The following is an 8,345-nucleotide window of genomic DNA, read 5'->3' as shown; positions in this document are numbered from 1 at the left end:
AACATCTGTGCCGCAGAACATGAGATTATCCCGTGAAATCTTGGATTAAATACAATGTTCATTTTGTCAGAATCCAACAGATGTTGCAGAGGAAACCGCTAATACACTTTGTGCTAATAATTACCTTACGAATTATGTGTATTTATTAAACAGACTTCAGTTAATATTTCTCCTTCAAGGATCAATTTAACAAGAAATAAAATATATAAAAATAAATAGCAAATATGCCAATGAATGCATTGTTTGCACTTGTAAACCGGCGAAGGCACCAAGAGACTTACGTATCTTTACATTAGAAGTTTGGAAATGACCAGGACACAGAAGGAACACAATATTTGAGAAGATTATGGAATTGGCTGGATCAAATTGAACATTTAACGCAGCCAACATGCACTAAGTCCGACTGGAATGTTGTTGACGAGTGGATCTGAAATAAATATGGTAATGAAATTGTTTAATGGTAGGGGCGGTGTGGGTTTAAAGAGACATATGCTATATTTATACCCATATGGTTAAGTACCTATGCAAAACAATCTCTGGTATAAACTGAAAGCCCTTTGGTGGACACCTGAATTCGGTAAACAGGGTTGGAAGGTCGACACATGCATTAGGTTGACAATGGGACAGCCAACAGTCAAAAGGTCGACATGGGTTTCGACATGTGCCGACAGGCGGTATTTCATACCCTATCATCGACAACGGCATGGTGGGAGTTTAAAATATTGTGTTGAGCACAGCGAGGCAACTTGCCTGAAGCATGGTGAGCGCAGCAATCCAAGCAAGGGGACACAGTATACTTAGACGGTGTCCATGTCGACTGTGTCGATATTCGGGACAAAAAAAAAGGAAAGACTCATGTCAACCTTTTGACTGTCACTCTTACCATTGTTGACCTAATGCTTGTGTAGACCTTCCAACCCTGTTGAAATTAGCCTTGTCGACCTATTTCAGGCATCGACCTTTGGCCTGTCGACCTTCATTTGTCGACCCAATGCAAATTAGGTTGACCCAATGACCCAATGCAAATTAGGTTGACCCAATGACCCATAACCCATTGTGCCGCTAGTTCCACTTCAGTGCCACCACTAGTGGAGTTGGCCGGAGGAGCGGGTTCCTTGCCAAAGTCGGACGTTTTTTAAAGTGGCAATCATTTACAATGCATGGTTTTGCTGCTTTAAATAAACGTCTGAGTTTGGTCGGGAACCCGAATCTCCGACCAACTCTGGCGACATTACAACTGGCTCGTAGTGTCTACTGATAGACGTTGAATACTGTTCATGTCCGCTGAAATCACAAATTAGGGTCTAAAAATTAAATAAGTACTTACATACCTCACAACTTTTGGGAGGGTGAAGTAAGGACATTCTGCCCGAAATGTGGGGGCATGGCCTCTCAGCCAGGGTACGTGGCCTACAGCTGCATTACTCCTGTGCAGCCAAGCCCCCATTTTCACTGCTATGGGAGAATCCGGTGATGTCAGCTGCCCACCCCCTGCCTGTTCGTCATCCCCCCATTAGTATGAGAACACCCAGCGTTCTCATGGGAACACCCATGAATTGCTGGGCATTCCCAAATGCTAATCGGGCTGGCCAGCACCCCACGCCCCTTTCCCACTGTGTTGGGTGCGTGCACAGGGCGAAAAGAATGTTTGCCGTGGGTGCACGCATCTTGCGTATGCACATGTGCAAAAATGCGCATGCACACTATCAAAACATCGGTCCCCGTGCGAAAGCAGGCTAGCTGTGAACATATCTGAATATAATGGGCCCCATACATCAGCAATCACAATTTATGGATTTTCAGATATAGGGATATTTTGGCCGGATAAATGGATTTTACAATCTATCTGGCTTTGCCCACACATTACAGATTTATTTCAGTGATCGGCAGATTTTTCCATCTAAAGATTGCATCTTCATATCTGGGAAATTGCCCCAATCGATTGTCATTTCAGCTGTTCATAATGTAAATTGATGAAGAAGACGAATTGGGAATGCCCACACATATAAAAAAGATCTGCAGATAATACCAGATTAGTAAGCATGTTTAAAAACCTGATTAAGCAATCGATTGGCGATTTTGATTGGGATTGCCAAAAGGGGGAGCCCACACATCTAAAATTAATTGTGGCCATCATCTCCATATCTGAAAATTGTCACAATTAATTGCTGATGTATGGGGCCCTTAAGATCCACTGTCCACCAGAATAGATGCTGTCTCCCAACTGCCCCTTTCACCATGGGACACTGCCATCCGCAGGACAGTCCCAAAAAAACGAGACTGTCCCGTGAAAATTGGGGCAGTTTAAAAGAATGCACTATTTTGCCACAAGCAGGATATTATTAACAAAAATATAATATTTATGTATCAAAGATAGAGACAGATAGATAGACAGAGACAGACAGACAGACAGATAGATAGATAGATAGATAGATAGACACACACTTCGTTTTGCTTTAGATTCAATGTTAGATTCGCTTTTCTATTAGATCTAGCATTAGATCTTCCCATTCAATTTGGCATTAGATCTGTACTTTTGCATTAGATATCGATTTCGATATTGAATTAGATTTACATTCATGGTACATTGCACACATTTACTGGATCGTATTCGCTATTTCCTCGGCTGCACAGTCTATTTTTCTTTTCGATTTTGTGAAAACGGGAGCGCGCATCGAATCGAATGCAGATCGAAAGTGTCCTAAAAACCATTTGTTGTGGCTTTGAATTTGCTTCCATAAGCAAAATCGAATCGAAAACAGGGAAAAATCGAACCGTGTGTACATAGATAGATAGATAGATAGATAGATAGATAGATAGATAGATAGATAGATGATCAGATATTTTCATGAACAATTTATAAGGCACTGTGGTTATTATAAGAATATCGTACTGCCTTCCTCTGAATTGTGAGAACTCGTATGGTCAGTTGCACCCCGTAATCCCAATGGAGTGCTGGCTTTAAATGTAGAATTAGCTGCTGTCTATGTAGAATTATGTTAAACATGGACTAGACTGAAAATCAATAATCTGTGTAAGTAGCCGGCCCTCGAGTCGTTTAATGAAGCTCAACTGCATTTCTTTGACTGGAGAAAGGATTCTCTACTCTAAAACCTTCTATTCACAGCGCTATTGTTATCAGAGACTATTTATAAAGCATTTCCATTCTATCCAGCCGTGTACAATTAATAAAAGGTGCGCAGGCATTAGAGAGAAGTACAAATGGAAACAAGGGGAGAAGATAGTGCTTTGTGAGAGAGATTACAATATAAAGAACATATATTAGTCCGGAACCTACAACCAAATTGTTATCGCGCACATACTAATATCCATCTACTGTAATGTTATGCGGGAGGCTGAGGGAAATAATCTCCTGAGCTACTATGACTTCATTTACTTCCATTTATTGATAACGTGTACGTCATGGCTTCCCGACCTCGGCTCTCAAGACACACTAGCAGCTCAAGTAAAGTGCAGGTGACTAACAGCTCATACTTGAGCACAGGTGACTTAGGGGGTTATTCTGGTTTACTCAGGCTTCACAGCTTACCGAGCACCAGAGACGCCCCAGCGAATACCCGCCACTCAAGCCGCCGACTCCCCTCGGTACCATGCGAGGAGATGTTTAACGAAACTCATCCCCTCGCATGCCTCCGCTGCAGGAAAAATTATTTGATGGTCCCCGACCATCAAATGATTTCTCCTGGCTTCGAAAACAAACATCCGCCGTCCACCTCCGGCAGGCATCAGCCCGCCCGCCTAGCCATGGGGAACACCCAGCGTTTTCATGGGAATGCCCACAAAATGCTGGGCGTTCCCATGGGTGACCCCTGTCCCTGCTGTCACCCCCCCCCCGGCATCCCCGATGTATCTGAGTGGTTCAGCAACTACGCCAATGCCATTCGCAAAGGAGGAGTACACATGCGCATAATAGGACCACGCAGAGCAGCAAACATCAGAATGTGGCCGAATTTGCCTGGTTCCGATCAGATCAGAATGAGGGCCTTAATCCGTACCTCAGTTATTTGATGCAATAATCTCTTCTAGAGCTTGGATATAACTAAAACCTGCACAGTTATTGCATTGAGGGCCATGGTTGGGAAACATTGATGTACAATGTGCCCCTTCTCCTTATGTAATCCCCCTATAAATAAAACGAGGGCGTGGCTACAGTAACGGACAAATAGAGGCTGTGGCACAGTTGCCCCCGCACCGCTCCAATTCACATCCAGGGTAATCTCCACTTCATGACCTAACCAGAGTAACCACAGTGACCACATCTGGGTGTGGACTATCGGATAGACAATGTCTAGATCAACAGTCAATAGGTCTACCTCAAAAGGTCAACATGCAATAGGTTGACATGTTCAAATTGTCTATCTACATGAAAAAAGATAGACACATGAGAAAGGTCGACATGAGTTTTTCAAAGTTTTTGGTATCAATGTCAGCAACTGTCATGGACCCTCAATTAGTGTAACGCATACTCTCACATGACTCACTTCCCTCGCAATGCTTTGCACTATTATATTCTCCATCTATAATCACGTGGATGGTAAAGTAAAAATAATCATGGAAAACTCATCTTGAACTTTTCATGTGTCTACCTTTTTCTTTTTGAAATTCTGTCCCTGTCTACATTTTGACCCCGTTGACCTGTTTCATGTTGACCTTTTGGGGTGTCCTAGTGACTGTCTGTCTATACAAGGCCTGTCCAAACTATGGACCTCCAACTGTTGTGAAACTACACGTCCCATTATGCCTTGCCACAGTTTTGTTATTAGGCAATGCTAAAACTATGTCAAGGCATGCTGGGATGTGTAGTTTCACAACAACTGGAGGGCCATAGTTTTGACATGCCTGGTCTAGACACTGCAAATCAACAACTGGAAGCAGCACAGCGGAGCCTACAACACTCAATAAACCTCACTAGGTTAAGCCACTGGACTGGTCTTTGTGTCAGAAACATTCCACTGTTGTGTATACTACTCTGCCATGTACTCTTGGACCGGTCCTGGACATGTCCTGGACTCTTGGACTGGTCCTGGTTCCAAAAAATACCACACCCGGGAGACACTTTTTACGTAAGGTCCCGTGGCCGTACGATGCACACAGGCATCCTCCCCCCTCAATAAAGCGTCCCCCCCCAGGCTTCACCCTTCCAGGGCTGAAGCCTGGGGCTGTCCCCGGCGTCCCTAGGCGGTGGATGCCAGGCTGATACTTTTAAAATTAAATAAAAAAAGTACTGCATTTTGCAGACGAACTACAAGTTCTACCAGGCCGCCCGACATGCTGGGACTTGGTGACCGCACTGACGGTGGGGTGAGCAGGCTTCCCTTCCACTGACTGTGAAGTGAGCCGGCTTCCTCCTCAGTAATGACAGCAGGGATCCCCTCTATCATACGGCTATAGAAGCACTCAGCCTCTAGTAGGTAGGAGGCTGTCTCCTCTCCGGCATGAGGTAGGAGCAACTGCCGCTGTGTACAAGTGCTGTACATCATCATATCCTCTAATATTGCAAATCTTCACAAATCAATACACTGTACTTTACATACTGTAGGATCTTTATGGAGAATTTCTACATTTCTATACATAATTTTCTTTCACAGAGAATGTCACAGTCATCCAGCCCAGCTCTGAGCAAACTCAAGTAATGTCAGCCTGTGAGAGCCTTCGAATAACACCATCTGCTTTGGCTGGTGTTTTGTAATTTAAGAAAGCTTCATTATGACAGCATCCTCCACCTTCTGTACCACATTACTGCGGCAGAGTCATGTGGTCTGACGGGTCTAATGTGAATGCAGAGAGGTGTAAGGAACATGGCGAAAGGCAAACACCACACAAATATTCTCAACTATAATTTGTGGCAATGCTATTTCTCAAGCTAAGTTATTTTCTCAATGTCATATTGGATTATGCTTGTTTAAATATATCTATTAACAGCGCATAGTTGAAAAGATCTGGGTTTCTTTATACTGTGGTCGGACTTGGACAATAAATAAGGTTATGGAATCATTTTAGCTGCCAGATTATTACGGCATCTAAAAGAGTTCACAAGGGAAAGCTAAGGATTTTAATTAAGTAGGGAGTAACAGAAACATGAATACAATTCAGTAGGCCCTTTGCCATTTCCCCGGACAGGGCCTAAGAAACTGCAGCAGGGCCTGACCTGTGGGGTGGGGACTGCACACAGTGGAATCATCATGCAATGGTGAGCAACTTGCGCACGGATTTGCTGATAATCGTCAATTGGCGGAATTTTCGCAAGCCGCGCACATTCATTTGCAGGCTTGCACAGGGCGGGATTTCACCCTGAACAGCTTTCTACTTGAGCAAAGCCAACTATACTTAATTTTTTCTCCTCTTTGAGAGGGGTGCCGGATGATTCACCGATAGTCGTGATTCCAATGGTCGTTTCTCCGACATCGGAGTCCCAACTGTCAGGAGCCCAACAGTCGCAATCTCAACTTACAGTACATGGTCTATTTTCCATCATGGGTGTCTACGACCCCCATAGAGGGTGAATAGAGTAGACAGCGAGCCTGCAAGGGGTTTCAATGTGCCCGCCTCCGTTGGGCTCTTGACAGTCGGGATTCCAATGTCGGAGAAACAACCATGGGAATCCTGACTGATGTTAAGTTATACCATACACTCTGTGAGAAAACCAGCGAGGAAGGGCGCTGGATAAGTGACTGACAGTTGGCATTCCAATGGTCGTTTCACCGATATTGGAATCCTGACTGTCAGTAGCACGACAGTCGGAATCCCAACTTACTTTTTTCCCTCGTGGGGGTTCACAATCCCCTTAGAGGGAGAATAGACTAGGTGACAAGTGCAGTGAACCCTCAAGGGGCTTGAATGCGCTCACCCACATTTTGGGCTCCTGACAGTCGGGATTTCGATGTCAGAGAAACGACCGTCCGAAATTCCGACATTCGGTTGGTTAAACGATACCAGAGAGGAGATGCTATTGCTGCTATATGAATGGTAAACTCAGTGGTTTGAAGCATCTTTCCTTTTAGGAATAAAAAGTTTATCAATGCAAAGAGTCAGAGGCCGACTGTCTCGCTCTGCTGGTCTGTATTAACCATTATGAGTTTCTTCAGCCGTATGACTCATTTTATCAGTCAATTCGAGAAGGTTGTTTCTCTACATTGTTAAACAAAAAGTACTATACTAAGCAGAAATACCTTCTGTTACCATATGGAAAAACTAAATAATTACATCAAGAATTACGATAAAGTTAAATTACACAAGTCAACTTGGCTTCCGAAGGTTTTTCAACACTCTAGCCTTCTTTCCTAATTTTGACTCATGATAGTGTGATGTCATTTCTGAATACTCAAATTGTTATTTAGCAGACACAGCTGGATGGATATTATTCTGTCCAGTAACTCAAACCAGGAATGACTTCATTGTTGAACTTTCCATGTAATGCAAGTCACCCATCTGACAAAAGAACATGGTTTGTGGAGAAGTAAAATAATGATGTGACTGGATTGCGGAGCTCGTTGTAGGATGCTCTACAACACAGCGCTTTAGACTGTGTTCTGATGATCGCCATCAATTCTCCTTTAAAGACTAAGCAGTGGCCTTTTCTACCTGAGCTACAGAGGAACCGTTGAGTCTTTAAGGGAGAATTGATGGCAAAACCTACGGTCAAGGCTGACAAGTTGTGAGGTGAGTGGCAGAAAGATTCCTCATTAAAAAAAAATCGAATAGTGGGGGTGGGGGGGAATATTGCATTAGGAACTTTTTTTTTCAATGGATGTTTCTCTTGCAGTTGATTCTATACTATGAATTACTTAACTATAAAATGACAGCCCAGTCTTGAGATTTGACAAACAAATCCAACTTACTTTTATTAATTATTATTATTATATTTTATTTATTATTTTATTTATTTATTTGTTATACCCATTGCTCCCTTGAAATAAAATCAAAACTTTAATTTCATTCTAAAAAGTGCATAACAATTAAAACAAAATATCTGCTTATCTAGAAATATATGATTGCGTCTTCTTTAACTATCAGTGTTAGGGGCAATTTATGGTTTTAAGTTCTTGGGAACATCTACATTTGTTGAAATAAATAAATTTGAATGTAAATAATGTGCTTTATATTTTTGGGAACTTAATATAATATTTAATATATTATGGGGTATTTTCAAATGATGTCGAAACTGCCGTCTTGCTGAAAAGATGGCGGTTTTCGGCATGAATAGATCGGAAGGGGTTCTGATCTATTCAATGGTAGCTGTTTTTTTTTTTTCTGCACGTCAAAATGTTCTAACCTGCTGAAAAACAGGTGGATTGACAGAATAGCCGCTATTCCACCTGCTTTTG

This window comes from Crinia signifera, chromosome 6 (assembly GCF_055691185.1).
Source record: "Crinia signifera chromosome 6, ASM5569118v1, whole genome shotgun sequence".
NCBI lineage: Eukaryota > Metazoa > Chordata > Amphibia > Anura > Myobatrachidae > Crinia > Crinia signifera.
The sequence above is the reverse complement of the archived record's forward strand: the minus strand, read 5'-3'. Positions refer to the sequence as shown.